General features: G+C 40.1%; 1 protein-coding gene across 2 annotated transcripts in view; it reads right to left on the bottom strand.

Annotated features, from left to right (window-relative positions):
• ACVR1 (activin A receptor type 1) overlaps positions 1 to 24,595 on the bottom strand; it is a 130,962-nt gene that overhangs the window by 59,412 nt on the left and 46,955 nt on the right. Inside the window, exon 2 of one of the 2 annotated variants that reach the window (XM_061437447.1) lies at positions 14,083 to 14,258. The exons of the other annotated variant lie outside the window; for it this stretch is intronic. The gene's annotated coding sequence lies outside the window, so the exon portion shown is untranslated. The remainder of the gene's footprint in view (positions 1 to 14,082; positions 14,259 to 24,595) is intronic. 2 annotated transcript variants of the gene reach the window in all.

The following is a 24,595-nucleotide window of genomic DNA, read 5'->3' as shown; positions in this document are numbered from 1 at the left end:
GCCCCAAAGAGAAACCGATAATGGGAGAAGAGAGTGGCGATAATCAATAGTTCAGGGATGTTTTAATTCAGTGATTTAAAAAATTTTTAATCTCAGAATCTCTTTATACTCTTGAAAATTATTGAGAACTCTAAGGAACTTGTCTATGTGGGCTATTTCTATCAACAGTTATTCTATTAGAAATTTTTAAATTTTTTAATGGAGAATGTTTTAATTACTATTTGTTTTTAAATAACAACATATTATCCCATTTTTTCTCAATTAAAAAAAAAAAAACTAAATGGAAACACAAATGTAGAGAAAAAATGTATGGATACCAAAGGGGGAAAGGGGTGGGGGCAGGAAAATGGGAGATTGGGATTGATGTACCTACACTATTGATACTACGTATAAAATAGGTAACTAGTGAGAACCTACCGCATAGCTCAGGGAACTCTACTCAGTGCTCTAATAGTGACCTAAATGGAAAGGAAATTCAAAAACACAGGGGATCTATGTATATGTATAGCTGATTTACTCTACTGTACAGCAAAAACGAATACAACATTGTAAAGCAACTATACTCCAATAAAAATTAAAAAAAATTTTTTTTAATTTTTAAGAAGTATATTCCCCCCCTCAAAAAAAATTGTAGTGAGAAAAATGGTATTATTATGTATTTTGACAAATCTCTCTGTTTGGCTTAGTAGAAAGCAACTGGATTCTCATATATGACTCTGCATTCAATCTGTTATGACATGTGGCATCAGCTGAAACATAGAGAATCCAGCTTCACACATGAATATGTCTGTGTGACTGAAAGAAGAAGACACTGTGGAACACCCCTGAGATAGTCCTAGAAACTCCAGAGAATCCTGGACCATGCTTTGAGAATGGGTGCCTCACTCCTAAAAGATCGATTCTTCTACCATACCAGGTAATCAGATGGTACTAAATATTTTAAGCTGAGCATTTGCTCAATACCTGACAAAAATGTTACTGTTCCACAGGTTAAGAAATATCTTTAAACTCCCTCACATCAAAGAAGTACACAAGTCCAGTGGTCAAGGGAAGCCATTATACACATCTATTTCATGTTGGAATAGCATTTTATGGATGCAATTAAATAGTGTTTAAATGAGACATGAAACTGATCAGAAGGGATCCAGTATCCATCTGCAATCCAACTGAATCCTTTTGCAATATTCTAAGCCCTAAATCCATAACTGAAAACACCCATAGGCTACTGGGGGTTATAGAATATTACCTGAAGGAGTCAGAGTACAAAATTTTGCCTCCAGTACATACCAACTCCTTGCTGTTCCTGGATAGTGCTCTCTATCCCTGGTAACTGATCTTAATATTTCAGACACAAGGCAAAGAGAGCTACTCAGAAAAAGGATAGGGACCTCCTGTCTTAACTCACATCCCTTCTTTAAATCAGTATCATCTCTTACAATGTCTCAGGACTGCTCCCATGGGAGAGAGGACAGTCCCATGATATTCTACTAAAAACAGACAAACCATCAGGGCAAAATAGGACTGCTTCCCAAATCCCATGGTACTTTTCAAACTCCATTTATAGATCAGACTGATATTCAGTTAAGGAGCTAGTCTTTAGCTCAATCTTTAACATGTGTGGGCTTGAGATCAAGTTTAGCACTTCTTTTTCTCATCACAGTTTTACAGCTGGATAAAGCCACTGATACACTGCAACACATTCCCTCAAAAATCACAAAGCATTTTGATGTCAGTCACAGAATAACCACAAGTATAGTACACTTCTATATTCAACCTTTAGGGCTCATATTAAGTAATCTAGTTGATTATTATTGATACTATAAAAGATAATTATTGATACAGTAAAAGATACTTCTAACACCTAGACTTATGAACAGCATACAATTTGTCATCCGTATGTAGAGGATGAAAGAGAAGCTGAAAGAGGAACCCTGAGATTCTTTCCCATCAGAAAATCCTACAAAATGTCCATTTGTCTGGCCTGGTGGCCTAGACTTATTAGCTTTGTCCATTTGTTCAGTGAATAATTCACTGGGCACCTACTCGTTCAATAGGGACTTGTTTGATACTCTTCTCAATTCAACTTCTAACAATCTCCAAGTTAGAATTTTGAAAGATAGGTTGTACATTCATCCATTCCTATTTTGAATGACTTTTCCACCATTCACGTAAAGATGCTCACTCACTGTTGGTGAGGACTATCATGACTGTCCTGTTACGTATCTTTTATATGGCCTATCCTATGCCTACCACAAGGGAAAAAAAATTTTCCCTTTAATATAATATAAATTAGAGTGATTCCGCTTTCCCTCAGTTATTTGTCAACACCACATCGTTAGTACAGTAACAGTAGTGATACTTGGGTAACCAAGCACTGTGCTTAGGGACAGTATTATCTTGTTTCACCTCTCCCCAAAACACTCTATAACAGGGGTCCCCAACTTCAGGGTTTCAAGCCTGATGATCTGAGGTAGGGCTAATGTAATAATGATAGAAATATAGTGCATGATAGATGTAATGTGCTGGATTCATCCTGAAACTGTCCCCCGCTCCCCCGTGATGGAAACACTGTCTTCCACGAAACCAGTCCCTGGAGCCAAAAAGGCTGGGGACCACTGCTCTAAAATAAATATTCATATTAATTCCATTTTACCAACAAGAAAAATCAGTAGGTAGGTAGAAGTAACTCACTCAAGGACACAAAGTCAAACTCAAAGCCCACCTAACCAGAGTTCAGGTCCTAATCAACCAACATACTCAACCCTCACTAAACCAGCCATTGTTTAGCAATCTGTTTTTGTCATCCTTAACATTTTATCCAAGCTTCAACACACTGTGCACTTTATCTTGATTTTCCTCTTGGAAAACAATCTTTACTCATGGTTATTTGGGTCACCTTTCAAGCATGCCCTCTTTCTACTTCTCTAATCTCAGAATTAATTTCATATACTCTAATTATCTCCCCTACCCCGAAAAAAAAAAAAAAAAGAACTTGATGTGAAAGGAAAAATAAGCCATGTTGCTGGTATACAAGTAGTTTCTACCTCCCACCTACCATCCTCATTCTTCAATTCTCTTGCAACTCACACGGTAAAATAAAAACCGGAATTAGTGTAAATCAGGCACATTTGGGGGCAAAGTTAGACTCAGTAAGATAAATTCCAGACACAAAACTTTGAGGGAAGGTATACTTACAACCACCACCTCCAAGTGAGACAAAAATCAGCCATTATGTGACAATAATGATGTCCCTTCTCTGCTCAACAGAGAGAGAACCCAAGGGCAGCTTGCTCCAAACTACCTGGGCCTTTGGAAAGGGTGGGGAGAGAGGGGCTGTCAGTTATAGATGCAAAGAAAGGCTAAACCAAAGCCATCATACCATATAAGTTAAGTCAGGGTCTTTTCTCCAGTTCACAAATGACCTGGCAAATATTTTTAACACCACACTCTGTCTGAACTGGCAATGCACAAGTTGCCAGTACTTGGTTTTATATAGACTTCACTGCTGCGGAAGGGTTTCTGGTGGGGTGTTACTTTCAGAATATTAGCATGTAATTTGATCTTTCAAGACAGATGAATACAAATAGCTTCTTGGACAAGTACTACAGAACTGAAACCCAGCCCCTGGATCAGTTCATCTTGTGGTCAGAGGAAATAATTACAGATGATTTCAGGAAAGAAAGCACTTTGACTGAAAGAGTTACACTCCAAACATTCCAGCTGTGACAGATGGACCCAAGACATGGTTTGGAATGGACAGGAAAAGACTAATATTTAAAAAAAAAAAAAAAAGGGTGAGGGGCGGGGAAATGAGGCTTAATTGAATGAAAATAAATGAGCAGTTTAAGTTAAGCTACCATGTAGAACTGAAGAATCCCCAGTAGGTTTGTTTTAATTGTATACAGGACAGAACTGACTTTGTTACACCCCTACCAGATACACAGATAATAGCTAAGCTAAGCTTCCGATACCAACGTTTTGATCACCCACCACATACCTTCCTGGTATCTCAAGACCTGGTTTTATTTCAATGCCCCTGACTACATGGAAACTCTCCTTCATTTTCCACTTCATTCCCTCTGTATCAAATAGCCACGGCTCTCCTGCTTTGTTTCAACTGAAAGCACCCATCATCTCCCAGCTGTTTTGTTTTATTCTCTTAGGCAGCTCAGGGCTCCTCTCTCTCCAGTTTACAAACTGGGAGTTTTTTGGTTTTGTTTTTTTAACCTACTGGTAGACAGGAACCTGTTATTCGCCCCCTCCCACCCACACCCCTCCTCTTAGATGAGGCACTGTGACGTCCAGCTAACATCTTATCTCCTCCCCAAGCCCTCAGTTAGATGCCCTCTCGGCACCTGCCACATTTCTAACTGCCTGCAGTCTCCCCTTTAGCCTTAAAGTCAGATCTTCCTATCCCTCCAGGCATCTGACAAATGGTGGCTTGGGCACTGCCATCTGACACAACTGTCCCAGTTCTAAGGCCAATAGGACTAACCTGTAATAATTTGAAGGGTGGGGAGAAATTAAGATGTCAGCACCAGGGAGGTATATCTCTTTTTGTTTTTCAAATGGGAAGCACTAGAGCATACTTCTGTGGAGATCCAGCCTGACCAGAGCTCTTCTCATCCACACTCCCCTACACACTCCAGTCCATTCCTCCTTCACACCTCCCCACCCTCACCCCCTTTGGTGTGCTGCCAGCTTCTTCACGGCATTTAGCGCTGTGTGCAATTTGTCATTTATGTACTAGATTATTAGTTTTTATTATGACTCTCCCTCTCCCACTCCCTATTCCACACACCAAAATTCAAGCAGCGTGAGAGTAAGAACTCTATCTGGTGCATGGCTATACATCCCTGTGCCTGGCACATACCAGGCACGCAATATGAATTAAAGCACATTAATTTTAACTTCTTAGTCAATGCTACACTTTGGGTTGGTTGAGGAAAGTGAGGTTTACGGGGTTTTTTTTTTTTTTTTTTTTTTTACAGCCTGGCAAGGAAGTGACTGGGGGAGGAGGCTGCCCCTCATCCTCTTTGGAATATAGCTCCAACCAGGTATTGGAGATAAATTAAAAGATATCATTTGTAACCTGGATTTCAGTTTTCAAGGGTGTCATCCAAGAGCAGCAGCCAAAGAAAAAGATGGCTGGCAGACTCCGGGTATACCAGACGACTCCCTGGTGGACACTAGCCCATTTGGCCAGGACTGCCTGGCTCTCTGGTTGCAGACACCAGCTGATCTGCCCAGAGCCATCCCAAGTGACCTCGGAGACAGCTTCTGGAGCTTGAAAATACATCTCCTACGAGTCAGAAATTGACATATTTCACCCACCCCCACCTCCCCACCCCACCCCACCCCCGTCTTCTAACAGTTATTGACACTATTTGGAAAGCCATGCTTCCATGCCTATTAATAACCTTCAGAAAGAACCCTTAGGAAGTGTCAAGAGAAAAATAGATCTGGCTGATGGAAGCCAAAGACTCAATCAGAGGTTACAATTAGCAATTAATACATTTAAAGAAAAAGAAAGTTGTAACATCTTCTGTATCATATGTTATCTGTTCAGGAGGCTTGAAACAAAATACTGAGCCAATGAATTCAACAAATGCTGAGTCAAGAACACCAGTCTTTACAGAAAGAAACTCTTTTAAAGGCCCCTTATCTGTTTAAATAGAGCAGCTACTAACTTTATCCTCGCATCAACAATTCCAGAGAATTTAGCCTGACTGATACCATTAAACCTTTATAGTTATTTATATCTTTATAAAGTTTCTTCAGGTGACACTTTAAATAGTAACCAAATCAATCTATTCTAAAATAATGGAACAACTAATTAACATTAATCTTTAAAAAGACTTTCCTTAGTGGTCTATTCTCTTCTCCCCTCCCCCAGCGAGAATGTGATTAATGGAATTCTCTCACAACTTAGCTTGAAATATGCTTTTGCCAGTCGAGCAGCTAAAGCAGAATCAGATAATTGTGGTATGACTCAACAAATGCACAGCTGTTCATTTAAATATATCCATCAAAAGTATAAATATGATCATGAGAAAGAAAATGAGCCGTGTACACAGGGTCAGTGTACAAGATGAACAAGTTAGCAGCGAAGTAACCATAACAGAAAACAAGGAGGAGGAGAAACGAGACAGGGAGAGGCTCTGGGGCCACGTGGAAAGAGACCAGGAAACCAGCATAACCAAAAGCCACCCACACAACCCCAAACACTCAATGGACCTAAATCAGAAATTAATGGCAAGTAAAAATAAACGCACTCAACTAAGTGAGAAGAAATAAAATCCAGGAAATAGAGGATGTCCCCAAGTACACAGAGGTAGGAAGTTTATAGGGTAAAAATGATGAATCGAACCTATTATGAAAAACAAAGACCCTGAGGCAGAGAAAAGCAGGAAGAACAGGGTACTCACCTCAGTCCTCTCCCCACAACTTTCAAAGACACACATTAGGAAATCCAGAAAATGGAGGAATCCCTCCAACAGTCAGTCCCAAAGCAAACAACTGAAGACCACCACCCCGTGGCAGGCAACCCCTCTGGGATGTTCTACACATGAGTGTTACCTGAATACAAGGAAAAGGAAAACAAGAAAGAGAGAGCATGTGAAGAGGAGCGGGAGGAGCACTGATCAAGAGCAAAGGGCCGAAGACAGCCATAAAAGCCCCGCTCCTTCCTTCTTCCTCAGGGATGGACATCAAGGCCCAGTGAGAACTTGAGAAGCAGAAGGACCTCTCAAGTACTCTTGGTTATCTCTCCTCTTTCAGTGTGTCATTCAAAATATTAACACATAGAACATCTAATCCATGATGACCATTTCCAAGCTCCCCGAACCATCAAAACTCTAGATCTTGCCAAAATGTAACCCCCCTGGTGCTGGTGGGCCCTGACCGCATGCCTGGCCTTGCCGTTCAGTCACCCTCGTGCATGAAGAACCACTCACATCTCCACTGTGACAAGCAAACCTCCCTTACATTGTTATAAGCCAAACTATTTTAGCAACCACCACCTCCCTCAGTCCCAAGCCCTCTTACAAATCTACCCCCTTCTCCCCTTGCAGAAAACTTCCTACAAAGAGCACTCTACAGAGCTCCCAGCACCTCCTCGCTGTCTCCACTCAGTCCATTACCAAACGCCTCCGGGTAAGGTTCTAACTCTGTACACTTCACCTTATCCTTCAGATTAACAAGGCAGCTTCCCAGCTTCCTCGAAACTCAGACTTGGAAACCTCACTCCGCAAGATTTTTCTTTGATTGACCTGAGATGAGGCCAAGGAATCCCCCAGACCCACAGCAGTTCGGGTGATGCTGAGAATGCTGAGGGTGGCATCTCTGGTCCACCGGGCAGCATGGCAGGGCTGATGACCTCCTTCTCCCCCTGGGTTCTTCCCTAGCTGGGATTAGGAGGCTCCATCTCTCTGCTATCTTTACGTTTCTGGTTTGGACCTGCTCAGTTTCCTTGGATGTTAGCTTCTTCTTCTGCCTCTCTCCTCTTAGATGCCGGCTTCCCTTGAGGCATCACATCTTTTGGGCCTCCCTTCTCCTCATTCAAGATGCTACCCAGCTTCACCACCACTGAGCCAGCCCAAACCACCAGCTGAGGATGCTTTCTTTACTCATATTTCCCTTCCCTGACTATTCCTTCCTTATCACCTTCTTTTTCTATCATATGTCCTCGTCTTTTCACTGTATTTAAAATTAAAGAAAAAATTTTTTATAACAGGCATTTCAAGTTACATAAAGAAAAAGGATAATAAACCCTATTTTGACCTCCCAGTTCCAAAAACAATCTCATTTTCCGTGTTCTGCCCATTTCATTCCTGATGTATTTTAACAAGAATCCCAGAAGTCACATCATTTCACCCACAAATTCTCTAACAGATAAGGACTTTCTCTAAACATGACTATAAAACCAACATTTCACCCAACAGGATTAAGTCTTTCTCCTCCAAACATCATCTAAAAGCTAATCAGTGTTTAAATTTGCCCAATTTTCAACAATTATAAACATCCCCTATTCCTCCCCCTGAAAACTGGGAAGAGAATGGGGATAGCACATCAAAAAGGAACTGTTTCTATCGCCTTTCAGTTCTCATCACTAGTGATACAGTGTTAGGATTGGGGCAGTGTTGACAATATGTGTGCATCCTGTGGAAGGCAGCAAATGTGTAACTATAGCCAATTCAAATGCTATTGTTCCAGGCTGTTCCGGACAACCTAAATTTTCTGGGTGGAACAAAGGAGTTAGAGATATAATACTGAAAAGGTTAAATAAGAACCATATAAACTGAATTTGAATTGGAAGCATCAGCATGAACTCATTGACCATTTTATTTATATAGATATATATATAATAAATATACACAGTATATAATAAATATACATGGTTATCCTCTGCCCATTAAACCAACCTACCCAGCATCAGTGAGCATTCTGGATGCCCAGACTGTGGACCTAAATTACCGTTTTCTACCAAAAGAAAAAGAACAAGTTGAATTCAACAAACACAATGCCATCACCCAGCCAGTGGGAAATTAGAGGTCAAATGGCTGGGTTCTCAACATATAAGCTATAAGGAAAGCAAAGGGCTGGAGGGGTAACCTAAGGTTTAGAAAGAAAGTGAAGTCACTCAGTTGTGTCCAACTCTTTGCGACCCCGTGGACAGTAGCCTGCACCAGGATCCTCGGTCCATGGGATTTTCTAGGCAAGAGTACTGGAGTGGGTTGCCATTTAGGAAACTTCAAAAACATAAAAAGAAATGCAAGGCTAAACTGCAGTAGCTAGATATGCACAGGCAGGTGATGAAACCACACAGAAAGGCAATGAAGCAATTACTATAGAAGTCAGGAAGCTGGTTGCCTCTGGAGAGAGAGAGTGACACGTAGGGGACACGCCAAGGAGCTCTAGGGGGCTGCTAATATTCTGTCTCTTGATCTGCATGGTGGTCACAAAACATATTCACCTTACAAAAATTAACTAAGCTATGTATACTTTGTGTGATATCTGTATCTGTGTTTTACTTCATATAATAAAAAGATAAATAGGAGAAACAAAAGAGGAATGTGTATTATTTAAACAAAGGTGCAGACTAACACACACCCACTCTCAGAGGCAGTAACAACACTGAGTATCAAATATATATATATGCAAAAATTTGCCCAGGTTTGTGTTACAAACAAGTTTATACAATAATCTTCTGAAATGTCAACTACTTTCTATCTTCAGTGGGAATATTGTTTTTTCACATTCCAAGTTTATTAATTTTTAATAGAGAAATAGGCTTCACTTACCAAGTCATAATTAGAAATCAAGTATTAAAATAAAAGTAACAACATCTTATAAGTTGGTCCTTCCTCTCTCCTACTTCAATTTTACATATGTTTCATGGGTCAAGGATATACAATGATTATAGAATCCAAATCAGTATTTTCCAAACACTGTGCAACATTAATCACCAAATAAGAAAAATTAACACCATAAAGCTATGGACCTTCTCTCACAAAACTTATTTAGCACAATCCCAATAATCATATTAACAGGTTTTCTTCTTAGGGTGGAGAGAGTGGTGACTAGATATGATTAAAGTCCTTATTTTATCAAAACCACACACAGAGATAAATAGAAAAATTCTATAAAATTAAAATTCTATAGAAGGAAATTTAAAGTAAATATGAAAATTCAGTAAAATGGAACTACTTCTACAAAAGAGGGAAAAGAAACATATTAAGCTCCAAGAGTTTAAGAAAAACAGTATGATCCTGCTACATGCATAGGTAGGGAGATCAGTGAAACTAAACAGATATCCCAGAAATAAACCACAATGTATATGGGAATTTATAAGACAAAAGAAATCAAAAGAGAAAATTTGGGACTATTCAGTAAAATTGCAATGACCAGTCAATGTGACAGAGACTGCTTATTTTCCACTAAAATTCCTTCTTCACTTCTTGGGTACATGCTGACCAGCACAGATTGCATTCCCCACCCTCCCTCACAACTAGATGTGATCACAGGACTAAGTTCTCACCAATGGAATTAGAAGTGACATGTGATCATTTGCCCCGGACTTTCTCCTTCGTCCTTCACTCGGAAGGAACCCAGCTATGGTAGCAACCCAGCTATGACCATAAAGATAACTACAGAGCCACAAGACAGACAGAACCTGCCTCCCAGTGACCAGTGGATATGGGTGGTTCTGCAGACTTCCTTTGCTCACACTGGAACTGTTAAGTGAGGACAAAAATCAACTTCTCTGTTCTTTGACCCATGGCATAGTTCAGTTCCTTGGTTACAGCAACTCAGCCTTATCCTAATTAATAGAGCACCTAGAGAAAAACTGAGTTAGATTCATACCTAACATTCCAGGTGGATCAAAGATTTAAGTCTAAAAAAAGAACATGATACTGCAAGGAACCATGAAATAAGTCTTTAGCTCTAAGAATGGAAACAGTCTTTTAATTGTGATACAAAATCCTGAAGCCAAAAAAAGGCTGATTATATATTTATCTCTATAAATATTGGGGGCGGGGTGGGGGTGGCTGTGCCACATGACTTGCGGGATCTTAGTTCCCTGACCAGGGATCAAAGCTGGCCCTGGCAGTGTCCAGTCCTAACCACTGGACCACTAATGAATCCCCTCTATAAATATTTTTAAACATCTTTTATTGACTATCTCTTCCACTATAATGTAAGCTCCGTGTAGCAAGAATTGGGATCTATTTTCTTTACTATTGTATAACCTAATGCCTGGAACAAGTGCTTAATGCATAAGAGGGATTCAATAAATACCTGCTAAATAAATTGATTAATTTAAGTATATAAAATCTGGTGGCTCAATGGTAAAGAATCCACCTGCCAATCAGGAGACACAGGTTCAATCCCTGGTTGGGAAAAATCCCCTGGAGAAAGAAATGACAACCCACTCCAGTATTCTTGTGTCTCCTGCATTGGCAGCTGGATTCTTTACCACCGCACCACCTGGGAAGCCCCACTCCAATATTCTTCTCTGGGAAATCCCACGGACAGAGGAGCCTGGCAGGCTAAAGTCCATGGGGTCACAAAGAGTCAGACATAGCAAATAAAAAACAACAACAACAACAACAACAAAACACAGCAAAATAATTATTTTTATACAAATGACCAAATATAAATATCACAAGGATGGGGTGCTAATTTGTTCATGTATAGGAGCTCCTGTGAACTGATAATAAAATAGGAGCTCCTGTGAATTGATAATAAAAAGATCAATAACCCAATAGGAAACAGACAAAGGAATTAACACAGAGGGAACAGAACAGGAAATACAAAGGGTCTTTAAACTTATGAAAATATGCTCGGTGTCAATCAAAATAAGAAAAAATGCAAATTAAAGCTCCATTAAAATGTCATTTTTCACCTATTGATTTGGTGAAGAAGAAAACCTATCAGTTTGACAATTATACTGTGATTGGCATGGGTATGAGGAAGCAGGGTTCTCATCCACTGCTGGTGGAATCTAAAACTTTGCAAGCTCTATGAACTTGCAATTTGGCAATAAATTGCAACCCAAATTAAAATGCACATAATTCTTTGAACCAGCAATTCCACTGTTAGAAATGGATCCTACAGATACGTTCACAAACATGTTTAACATTATATATGTACAAGATTATTCCCTACAGCCTGGTTTATGATAATAAAATAGGAAATGATCTATATAGTCATCAATAAGGTACTGGTTAAGTAAATTACAGCCCACCTCTAAATGGGATGTTAGGCTTCCATTAGGAAAGAATGCAGCATTAATATTAAGAACTTCCAAGAGACGGTATTTCAATGAAAAAAGAATAAAACGGTGTATGTTGTTATCACTTGGGTTAAAAAAAAAGAAAGAAACTGCAATAATCTTTAAATTATATGTTGATATATATACCTGAAATCTCTGAAAGAATACATAAGAATTTGGTAACAACGCTTGTCTCTAGGAAGAATACTGAGACAGAGGGAAGTGAGGACTTATTTTTCACTCTTTTGTACCTTTTAAATCTTATAAACATTGATTATTATATTCCTAAAACTAAGTATTTTATAAAATAATAACAATACCATTATTCATTCCTGGCCCCTGATATCTAAAAACTTCTCTGGTGGTTCTCGCTGTCAACTACACTAGGAAGTTATTGAGCTGAGTAATTTTAACCCTGTCTCATGATTAAGAATCACAGGGCTAGCAATTAACTAACACCATCATTTCCTCCTCCTCCCTCAAATAAATATATATGCAAAATAAAGTCAAGTCTCTTAATTCCATCCCTATTCTTCATTACCTCCTCTTAAAACTCATTCAACCACATGCCACCTTAAATGGGCATGAAAACATCTCAAAATGCTCCAAGGACAGTAGCCAGAACTAACAACTATGCTAACATATTAACACAGCCTAGTGCCAAAGTTCCTTCCAGGCATCCAGGAGATGAAAACTTGACATAACTGACACCTCAGCAACAGCCCCAAGCTGCGCCTCATCTGCCTGGAAGATAAAAACTCACATCCTCAATGACTAAATGTCCAATGTCAACAGTCAAGGCTTTTGTTCCTGCCCTAATGTGAAAGATCCCCCCGCACGACCCACATCCCCCTTTAAATTTATAGGCTAACCCCTCACTTGACGACTGGTTGTTATTATGTTACAGCCATACACAGAACCCTAAGAAGTCATTACTTACATTGAGAGTCTTCCTAAAAGGGAAAATCCTGCTTAAAAGGAAAAATGTCTACAGCATATCAAGTAGAAGGAAAAAGCAAGCTGTAAAACCAAATATGTAGCCACTTCCATCAATTTTTAATTAATATACACAATCTGTGTGCCTATGAAAAGTTTGTATATGAAAAATTGTGTGTTCCAGATTATTAGCTATAGGTAAAAGAAAAAAAGAGGGAGGAAATTTTATCTTTATATTGTTTTATACTTTTTGAAATTAAATAAAAATACACTTTCACATAAAAAAAATACAGTTCCTGAAAATAATATATTAGAATGTTCCTCAAAAAAGAAAACACTTGACAGCTACTAGAGATCTTGCCCCAAAATTCCGAACCTAAGGAGGCTGCAGAAACCTCACACTTCTGTCTCTGTGTACAAGATGCAAACCATATCCAGGCAAACACAACTTTTAGTTCAGAAGCACACCCACCAACATTGAGCACTTCAGGCCTCTGCTCACAGAAACATCTTACAGACCCTATGTAAGCTGTTTTTTGAGTTACCACCATAGCTTAACACAGCCTTAACAGCACTTCATCTTGAGAGTGAGACTTCTTTACATGGATTTCAAAGTACTCCAAGAAAGCAAATTATGAAAATATAGCTCTGGGAAAAAGAAAAGTATGGAGACAATTAAAAAAATCAGTGGTGGCCAGGGAGTGGGTGGGTGGAGGGATTAATAAGCAGAGCACAGAGGATTTTTAGGGCAGTAAAACTTTTCTGTAGGAAAATTCTACTTAAAAGGAAAAATGTCTATAATAGGGGAATCTATATTATTATACATTTGTCCAAATCCATAGAATGTACAACAACAACTATGGGCTCTGGGTAATAATAATGTGTCCACGCAGGATCCCCTATTGTAATGAACGGACCACTCTCTGGGGGAGACTGAGAGTCTGGGAGAGGTAGGGGTGTATGGAAACGGGAATGTCTATGAGAACTCAATTTTCCCATGAATCTAAAACTGCTCAAAGACATAGTCTACTTAGAAGGAAATGGGGGCAAAAAGTAGTAGTCCTGTAAGGTGAAAAGAATGGCAGAAGCATTTTATATGTAGGGAAATGGTAGTATCTGAACAACTTGGCAAAGTTGAAAGATAACCAAGCAGCGCCACCAAAAAAAGAAAAAATGCCTAGCTTCAAGGTAATGCAAGGATAAAGAGCCACTGGGTTTGGTCCTAATTTTCTTATGTTGGGTTCATACAAACTAACAACTGATCATTATGGCTAAGAATTTCCCGTGTCATAAAAGAGAGGAATTGTTAGAACAGCTCTACAGCCAGCCCTGATGAGGCCACTGAGAGCTCCTGGTAAAAGCTTGGCTACCTTAGAGCTGGCTCCCAGGCATCTCCTCCCACGGTCCTTCCAGCAGTGGGCTCTTCCCCAAGGCTCCGTTCACTCACTCCTAGCGGTGGGAGAGGCACTCCTGGAGTCTCCAGGAATAAAGAGAACTCTCCAGTAGCTCTTGCGCTGGCAGCGTGATGCTCACAAGCGGCCCAGTGCTGCAGAGGGAAAGAAAAATTAAGTTATTCAGAAGAGCAGTCTGCAGTTGTGAACGTGCAGGCTAAAGAAATGCACACTGGACAAGCGTTTCAAATGGGACCACCAGCCACAGCTGATTTACCATTGCAGCAAGGATGGAGAAAAGTCCGACACAGACACGTAGTAGGCTGAGGTCATGAGTCCACATGAATCTTAAATATTTTTCTAAATGACACAAAAGCCAGTAGGATCTGAGTTGGTAAACTTCAAAATCAAGTTCCTTTAAAGTCCATACACCACGAACTCTAGCCATTACAAAAACAAACCAACCAACAAAAACAATGGTTTTGCATATATTAATTATTTTATGTACCTGGGAAAAACAAGGTTCAAGCTGTCTACAAGTACAGAATGAAAGTCTCTCTCCAGACCCCTGGCTGCTGTGAGAGATGCCCCATGTACCAGAGTAATCAGTTTCTCTTGCTTTCACCCGGAATAACCTGATTTGGGTCCATTTTCAACCTCCATTTTCGGTGGTAGAGAGATCTAGTTCAAAGACTCCTAAAACAAAGGTGGGGTTGGAAGCACACAGAGGAAGGGAAAGGGGCTCCAGATAACTATCAAAAAAAAAAAAACAAAAAGCCACCCAAGCTCCCTTTTCCTTTAGGAAGACTTCAAAAACATCAATATTTGCCAAAGGAAGAGGAAATTTTTATTAGAAGCAAACTTTCCCATTCAAAGAACAGTGAAAAACTTATGCCTTTCAGAAAATAGCATTTTTTTTTTTTTAATCTCAAGGACCATTTTGCCAAGAACACTTTCAGGTAAATAAATTTAAGCAGAAAACAAATCCAAAATACAGCATTCCTCAATAATTATTTGAAAGTAAAATCACATCAACCTTGGAATTGAAGGGAAATGTTTTACAAATAACTTAAAAAACTTGCCTCACTTCAGTTTAAATTCACAATCCAATTGAAGAGAGAATTGAGAATATAAAAAGAAGACGGACAAAAAACTAAGATACTAAAAATAAGACACAAAAAAATATCCCCCCATAGAAAGGTCAACCAGAACCTTGACATTTTCAGCAATCATTTAGTGACGTTAAAGAGTAAAAATCCATTTCTAGAGTGGACATCTTTAAAAACAAACTCCAGTTAAGCAGTATCCACAAACCTTGAGTTTCCGAACAAACTGTTGAAACCTTGGTATTTTCCAAGATCCCGGGCCAAGGAAACTTGGCAGATTCACACCAAGAAGTCACATTCACGTCTGCTGAAGACTAACTGCATTTTAGAAGGTGGCCAGTTCAAATGGGCCAGCTTGTCTCTAGGGCCGGCCATGTCTTCAAGTTATAGGTACTATGGGGGGAGGAGCTTTAGATAAGCAAAAAAATGTAATAAATACTGGTGCATATTTTTCTGATTCTTTTTAAAACAGTGCTTTTTTAAAATTACAGATGTACTTCTAATTTCCCTGCCAACCTTGCCCTATCACCTTTCCTGAAGGGAATTCCTTCAAGACCCTGTTCAGGCTCTCCTGCCTTGCTTAAGCCTTCCCTAATGATTGACATATTTTCCAGATCTTTCCATTCTAATTCCTCTGTATTTATATTCTACAAGACTCACTCTATATGACCTGGCACTTAATCCTCTGCCTTGAACTGCGTTCATCTCAAAAAATAAATAAATAAATAAATGAAACTAGGCAAGGATCACATATTATTCATTTGAGCTTTCCTTTCCTCATGGTACCTAGCATACAGTTGGTGCTCAAGAGTTACTAGATAAAAATCAAGTCTTCAAATTAAGCATAGTTTAATATTTGCTTTAAAATTATTAGGCTCTCAAATAACCCATAGGTTGAAGTCAAAATTGTGGTGTACTATGGAGAAGAACAAGTCAGTAAAATGAGAGCAACGGTGGAAAGCAAATTCCAAATCCTTAACTCTTCAAATGTTCTCCTCAGGACCCATCTCTGCACCAATACCTTCCATGCCAATAGCAACCGTGACAGATCTTGACAGGTCTTGTTCAAAACCCCAAGAGCGTTTTAAAAAATAAACACAAACAAAAAAGAGGCGTGTGCGCCAATTACAATCAGTGCTATAAAATAAATAGCTATACAGATCTCTTTTGACTTCCGTGATGACATCCTAATAAACCCATTGTTGAAATGCCCTAAGCTGAAAATGCATGCAGCCACCAGACATGGTAGATGAGCCCAGCCTATCTCAAACCTGCTCAGAACCCTTACATCAGCTTACAGTCAGGCAAAGTCACTTCCCACAAAGCTATTTTAGAATGAAATGCTGAATCTCTCATGTACTTTATTGAATACCGTAGGGAAAGTGACAACCAGCATGCCTGTGTGTTGGCTGTTTACCCTGGTGATCACGTGGCTGACTGGAAGCTACTGCTGCCCAGCCTCAGGAGACAGCACTGCATGTCTCACGTCGTTCGTTAGGCCAGGAAAAGATCAAAATTCACAATTCAAAGTACACTTTCCACTGAATGCGTATTACTTTCGCACCATCTTAACACTGCAAAATCGTGAAGTCGAACCATCGTTAAGTCAGACACCATGTGCATATAGCAAAGTGCTACAACCTGTCACAAAACTTTCACTGAATTTTTTCCAAAACCTTGGCCAATTTACTTGTTTAGCTATGGACGTTTAATTATTGGCAACTAATCATGCCTTGTGAAAATCCAACCCACAAAGGTTAGAGGCACACTCCTGTGAAGTGGAGGGTGAGCGCGAGGAAGGGGAAAAGGAGAAATCCAAAAAAACGTTCTAACTCCAACTGCAGGCTTAACATAGTAGTACATTTTTCTTTAATCCAATTTACGAGAACATGCATAGTTTCTTAAAAGTTGTTGTAATATGATGGGACTGAGTAACAAGCAAGCATAAAAGGTACTTAAAATCAGACATGTTCTTGGCAGTCAATACAGCAGCTAAGCAACAGGAGAAAAAAATCAGGGCAAGTTTTCTCAACTTTTTAATTATAACTATATTCTTGGCTTCTAGAAGCTGTGACTTTCAAATACTACAGATCCTTGCCCTTTCAAGACATCATCTCTTGTATAGTGATAGATGTTACTTATTGTGGTGATCATTTTGCAATATACACAAATATTGAATCACTGTAATGTACACCTGAAACAAATATGTCAATTGTATTTCAATTTAAAAAAAGACAAAAGACATCATCCCATACTTTCCCTGTCTATCCACCCAGCCTCACAACCCAAATAAACCATGGTGTATCTTGCTACAGAATTACTGTTAACTGAAATGAAGCAGCATATGACAGCAAGAACATAGACTTAGGAAAGAGTCAAACCCAATTTTCCAACCTACTAAATGTGATCGTCCATAAACCACTTAACCCCTGTTTGTTGCAATTTCCTTTGCCATGAAACAAGGTTAATATCTCCCATCTTTAAGAACTGGTGGCACTTCTCTGGTGGTCCAGTGGTAATGAAGGGGGCTACGGTTCCATCTTTGCTCAGGGAACTAAGTTCCCATATGTTGTGGGCAATAAGCCCACACACTGCAACTAGAGAGCCCTCGCATCTTAATTACTGAGCCCCAATGCTCTAGAGCTCGTGTTCTGCAATAAGAGATGCCCCAGTGCTGCAACTAGAGAAAAGCCCCCACATGCCGCAACTAGAGAAAAGCCTGCATGCTGAAATGAAGACCAAGCAGAGCCCTCAAAAAAAGCTTTAAAAACATTAGTAAAAATGCCAGCTATCATTTAGTTCTAGAGCTGTGCTAACTACACACTTTCATTATCTGATTTAATCCTAAGAACACAAAAATGGAGAGGAAGGTCAAAATCTGTGTTAATTACCAGTAAGTTAAAACTGTATCCTGACTATTCCTAAGAATTGAAATGAGTTCTTGTAGTAGTCTTAGCTCCCTTCCCTGTTTACTACTTCTTAAAATAATAGAAGTTCTAAAGGAGCATGGTAGAAAAGCATAAAGTATACCAATCCAAAACAATACACAAATCATCCACGATACTACAAGTGTCCTCTTGTGTGGCTCTAAAATAACATCGCTATAACCAATCATATAATGTCAAGGATGCTTGAAGAATAATCTACTCCAGATACTTGAATATGTGGGCAAGGCATTGAAAAGCAGCAAGAGATGTCAACCAGTTCCCAAGATTCCCAATCTCCAGTGGGAAAAAAAGCAGGTCACACGTCCTACACGTCTGACGCGCTTGGGGACACCACAGAGCCCACGGAACCAGGACAATCACGGAAGCTGAGGAAAGATAAAGGCTGACTGAATCAAGACGTACAGAGGAGCACAAGGGCACAGCAAATCTCCTTCTCCAGGGACTTCCAAAGTCTCTATAGCCATTAAGCTTTGGGGTTCGGGAAGGAGAAACTGAAATTTCCAGAAAGTTCCCCAGAATTCCCCAAATTATGAGCTATTAGGAAAAAAAAACCTTCCAAACACCCTTTTCCCATTATTATAGATACCTAAAAGAAACGTTAAAGAAATAAGAAACAAACTCAATAGTATTTACAAAGAACTATATAGCCTGTAACACATGTTCAAATGCTGGCAAATGTCAGTGAGCATTATTGGGGAGCATTCCAATAGCAAGCCAAATCCAGCCCACAGTCTGCTTTGGTAAACAAAAGTTTTATTGGAACACAGCCCCACTTGTTCATTTTACGTATAGTCTGCGGCTGCTTGCACACGGAACGGCAGAGTTGATAGTTGTGACACAGTCCATATGGCTTGCAAAGCCTAAAATATTTACTATCTGGCCCTTCAGAGGAAAGGTTTGTTGATCCCCGAAATAACCTGCATTTGGATCTATGAAGAAGGTTAACAGCACTACACAGAATCACGTGTTGAAACTGCCATCTTAAAGGCCTATTTTGCTTTGGAAACATATTTCTTGGAATACCACTCACAGGATTCGTATACCACATGCAATGCATACAAATTTGTATTTAGTTTATTTGTAAGTGTGATTCACCAGTAGCAGCAGACAGGCCCACGAGCACACATTTATAACACAGCAACAGCTACAAGCAATCATGACCAATTCTCTCCTCTGCACTCCTATCATGACCTGGCTCTGGAAAACGTCAATCTTATCCTTCACTTCCACAGGTTAGCTTGCAACTTGACGTCAGTGGATTCCTTTGATGTATTAATGTCTCTATGTTGATTGTTTTAATTGTCACAGGAGAACTGCAACACATTTCCCATTCACCTGTTTTAACTGATTTTTTTCTGGTAATTTGGAAAAATACAAATTTCTCAAGATATCCTGGGAAGGAATTCTACCCTTCAAAGCACTATTCTCTTCAGGTATACATTTAGATTCAGAATAGGACTCCAACTCACTAGCAAAAGACTTGGGGAGAGGAGGCAGGCATGAGAATGAACCAAGTCTCCAGGACGTTTTAAGGAAACGATTGAAAAAGATTAATGTCTGTCTCTCGCAGCGTTGGACACGACTTAACGACTGAACAACAACAAAGCCTAGGTAGAAGACCAGCCAAAGTGGGGACAGGAAGAAGTGAGATTTCCCTGGGATGGATTTAAGGTCCAAATATCAGAGCACTTTCTCTTCCAGAATTTTAATTATAATTTGGCTTAGAAGAGAGGCGTCTACTGTGAACCATGACAGGAGGGAGTACAGTTAAGTACCAGACTATATTTCTGAATATAACCTGCTGATAACTTATAAACTCAAATACCATCATCCAAAGTGGTTTGATGGCCCATCAAAATTCCATTTTTCTGTCCAATCAAAGGCTCATTTATTTGTGCCAGAAATATAAGCACAAGGATCATGATAAAACTCAAGGAAACAAACGCACTGGAATACAGTAGCAACAAGAGGGTTCCAGACTTGAACCAATGAGTTCTGGGTTGAGTCCTGCCCTGCCAATCACTGTACAGGAAGCCAACTGTCTGAGCCACAGTCTCTCCCTTGTAAAGGGACAAAATGGACATCAGGACTCCCTTGCAGAGGTGCCACATGTGAAGTACAGGACATCCAGCAGGTGGTAACAGATGATAGCTATTATTAAAAATTTAAAATTTAAGGAGCAGGTGTTAGAAGAGGAAATATTGAGGAAGACTGAGAATCACAAGGGTTGAATTAATAGGTTGAATCATATGAAATTGCCAAAATTTGACCACTATGACTCATAAAACTAGTAATTTAAAAATAAATACTATTAAAAAAAAACCTGAAAGGAGAAAACATGGACAACTAATACCCCATACTCATTCCCCCACCAGTGGCAGCCTAGAAGAAATCCAGACACCAGATGGGAAGGCTACAGACTAAAATAGAAAACACCTTCGTCAACTCCTCAGCAGATAGGAGGTGCGACTTCAGGGAAAGGAAGATTCGACAGAGACAGAAAGAAAGACAGAGAAACACACACACCCCCTCACTCACATGCAGCCCATGTAACTCACTTGCTCGCTCTCTCTTCCTGCTCTCTCCTCTTCTTTCCTCATTTCTTTCCCCACGCAAGACCAAAAGGTGACTTGTTAACCATTTTGGGAAGAAAATGCAGCATTTCTGGTCAGCTGATGTTACCAGCTACATAACAAGCCTTTCTGCAGGCTTGTAGAGCAGCTGGCAGCTAGATAAAGAAATTCAACAGATCCATCACATTTACCCCCTTATTTTTCTATCTCCTTTTCATACCATAGGTATTAGTTTCTTCAAATCTTGTTAGTCTTCACCCAATTAATAGGTCTGCAGTTATTTCATGGTCATGTCAATTCCTGGATGAGATCTGAGTTTTGAGAAATCCAACGAGCCCAATCCAAGGTAGCTCTATCCCAGCTATATTTAAGTCTCTCAGAAGTTCTGAGGAAAGAATCAGAGCATCTTGAGTAGAGAAGAATTAACAACAGGCAAAGGTAAGAAAGAAGGAACTTGTCATTTCTTCCATTGCCTCAATGCACTACTCTCTAAACAGAACCAATTTCACCAGAGTCAGATCACCTCTCTGTTGGGTCCCAGTTTCACCTACGTAAATCCCACCCTTGAAGAACTTTCGAGCTCCCCATTTCCAGGAGGCATGCGTATTTTATCTGCTGTCTGGCAGGGATGTGGTAATCCTTGATGATTACCCTCACATGTAACACCATGCAGGCTTTCATCAGTGGATGATCTCAAAGCACTTTTTACAAGAGTTTGCAGGATTACCACCCACATGGGCCGGAACCAGATTTTCTAGTTTGCTAATGGGATGTTTGTTTCTCCAAAGCTTCACTCTGGGATTCCTGGGTCTATATACATTACTAGACAGGCATTAGCAAAGCTTCAACAGTGAGTTTCTTGAAAGTAGGCACTCTGTATATCCAACGTCCTGCTGTATCTCCAATGCCTAGTTCAGCATCCCACTAGCCTTATGTAAATATTTGTGGAATGAACGAAGCTTAAAGTTACAGAGAAACAATAAGTATTAAGCATTTCAAGCTCATAAACTTGATAAAGAAAACGTCTCAATCACTAAATGCTAAGTTTCTGTGCTGTGCTTAGTCACTCAGTCGTGTCCAACTCTTTGAGACCCTACAGACTGTGGCCCGCCAGGCTCCTCTGTCCATGGGGATTATCCAGGCAAGAATACTGGAGTGGGCTACCATGCCCTTCTCCAGGGGATCTTCCCAACCCAGGGATCGAACCCAGGTGTCCCACATTGCAGGTGGACTCTTTACCATCTGAGCCATCAAGGAAGCTAGACTTAAATTCAAAGCAGCATAAAATGTACCACACTCTTACTTGGCGGGAACAGGTTAACACAAGAAACACATAAAGAATTCTAGAAAAATTACTATTTCGTAGAAGTAGTCTTCATTTTAGAATGGCAGTAAGTTTTCCTAGTACATTTATTCATAAGACAACTACTCCATGGTTAAGTTCTTCAGAACTGTATCTAAAGAAATTTGCAGAAACACTGAAGGGGGCTATTACAAAAGAGTAGTACAAAAATAAACAAACAGAGAATTAATGCTTTTAAAAATCATTCTTCCAGGACTTTCCTGGTGGACCAGTAGCTAAGACTATCTTCCCTATGATGAAGGGCCAGGTTTGATCCCTGATCAGGGAACTAGATCCCACAAGACACACAAAGAGCTCACATGCAGCAACTAAGGATCCTGCATGCTGCCAAGGAAGACTGAAGATCCTATGCACCACACTAAGACCCGGTGCAGCCAAATAAATAAAAGGTTTTTAAATAAAAACCATTCTTCCAATGCCCTCTTGCAACTATTTATGTTACCAACCTAAACAAAATTTCCACCAGATCATTCTTCCTAATTAAAGTTCAACAAGGATAAACTGAATAAAGGCAATCAACATTCTTTTTCTAATTGTTTGGTTTTAATTTTTATTTGCCTATAGGTACACAGGCATTTCCAAGGCTAGGTGGGAAACTGCTTGCCCCTGTGCAGACAAGGTAACAGACCAAAAAAGCCCAAGTAAAGTTTTAAAAAAGTAACAGTGAACAAGATTTGTGTATGGCTGTGTTTTCTTGTTGTTGGGTGCTCTGTATGTGTACTACATGTCCATAATTAAGTCTGGTAAGCTAAGCATTTTATAAGTAGTTGCCAGACCCATTATAAGTTATCTGAATAACTAACAGGCAAGCTTCTTGAAGAGAAAAATAGCTTATTTATTGTTCAGCTTTACAATAACTGGGTACCATACCATCCCTTCCATACCAGATAGTCAACAAATACTTGCTGACTGATGAACAATGAGATTAATTTGAAATAAGTTTAAAATCAAGAATCCAGTGGACTTGGGGTCTACCACTGACGGAGCAGCCTTGAACATTAGACTTCTTCCAGCCCTGTTCTATTATCTCAATAGGATTATTTGCAGGGGGTCAGGGGGCAAATGGGAGGAAACACTGCATGTATGAGCTAGGTGCACCCCTGGACCAGAGCGCACGCCACTGGGAAGTCACCTGTGCTCTCTGGCTTCCATTTTTCCTACCCAGAAGCTGAGATTGGTGATGTAAGTTGCAAAGTTCCCTCCCACCTCAAACATTCTCTGTTTAGGTATTTCATTTACAATTAGTATCAGGATTCCTCAAGAATTAACAGAAAAGACTACCTTTTTAATTAAAGTCGGTCTTCTACTCCTGTACTGAAATGCCAAACCAATCCACTCATTAAAAAATAATAACAATTTTCATTTAATTTAGTTCTAAGCTCACAGAGGTTTGACTTTAATTTCTTTTGGGGTTTCCCTGATAGTTCGGTTGGTAAAAAATCCCCCTGCAATACAGAAGATCCTGGTTCTATCCCTGGGTCGGGCAGATCCGCTGGAGAACGGACAGGCTACCCACACCAGTATTCTTGGGCTTCCCTGGTGGCTCAGCTGGTAAAGAATCCGCCTGCACTGCAGGAGACCTAGGTTTGATCCCTAGGTTGGGAAGATCCTCTGGAGAAGGGAAAGGCTACCCACTCCTGTATTCTGGCCTGGAGAATTCCAGGGGGTGGCAAAGAGTCAGACACGACTGAACGACTTGCGCTTTCACCAATAATTTGTTTCCCCACTGAAGGACAAGTGGGTAAGAAAACTCACAAAAGGGAGTAGAAAATCAGTGGGGCGGGAGGGTCTATCAAGACCAGTCCCTCAAGGAGCATGAGAATACATCCAGTTTCCAGGTCAAGGAATCTGGATTAACAAAACTAAAGTCAGCGTGTCCATCTCACCCACCACTCCAAACCTGCTCATCTTTGTTCTGTCTCATGCAATGGAACCACCAATGAACAATGATGACCAAACTGAGGAGTTCTGCTTACCAACCCATTGCTGCCTTCGCCCTAGTCCTGACTATCTCCCACCAGCAGCACTCTTGCTCTTCCACCGCAATCTCCTCTATGTCCTCACCAACAGCGCCGACAATGGCTCCCTGAGCATGTGCAGATTCCTGGCCCAAGACCTCTCCAATATCTTTCAGGCATCACCCCACAGGTACTTAGACAGGACCTCACAGTTCCCCGAGGATATCTTAATCGTGTTCGCCTTCTGCCTTTGCACTTGTCTACCTGAAAGGTGTTTTTTTTTTTTTTCATCTGTCAATTCCTATGCTTCAAGATCAGCTCAAGTATCACCTCCTGAAGGAAGTCTTCCCTGAAGCCCCCATGCCCACACCCTGTCTAAGATATATGCACTCTCATCTGTTGTTTCCAAACTTAGTTATCACGGCACCTAAAAAACACACTTCAATTTTTTTTTAAATTTCACTGCATAGTGAGTCTGTGAATTCCTTGAAGATAAGTAGCATTTCTTCATTTCTGAAACATCAGGGATAGTCTTATAAACAAG

The sequence above is a fragment of the Bos javanicus genome, chromosome 2, assembly GCF_032452875.1.
Source record: "Bos javanicus breed banteng chromosome 2, ARS-OSU_banteng_1.0, whole genome shotgun sequence".
Classification (NCBI taxonomy): Eukaryota; Metazoa; Chordata; class Mammalia; order Artiodactyla; family Bovidae; genus Bos; species Bos javanicus.
The sequence above is the reverse complement of the archived record's forward strand: the minus strand, read 5'-3'. Positions and strand labels throughout refer to the sequence as shown.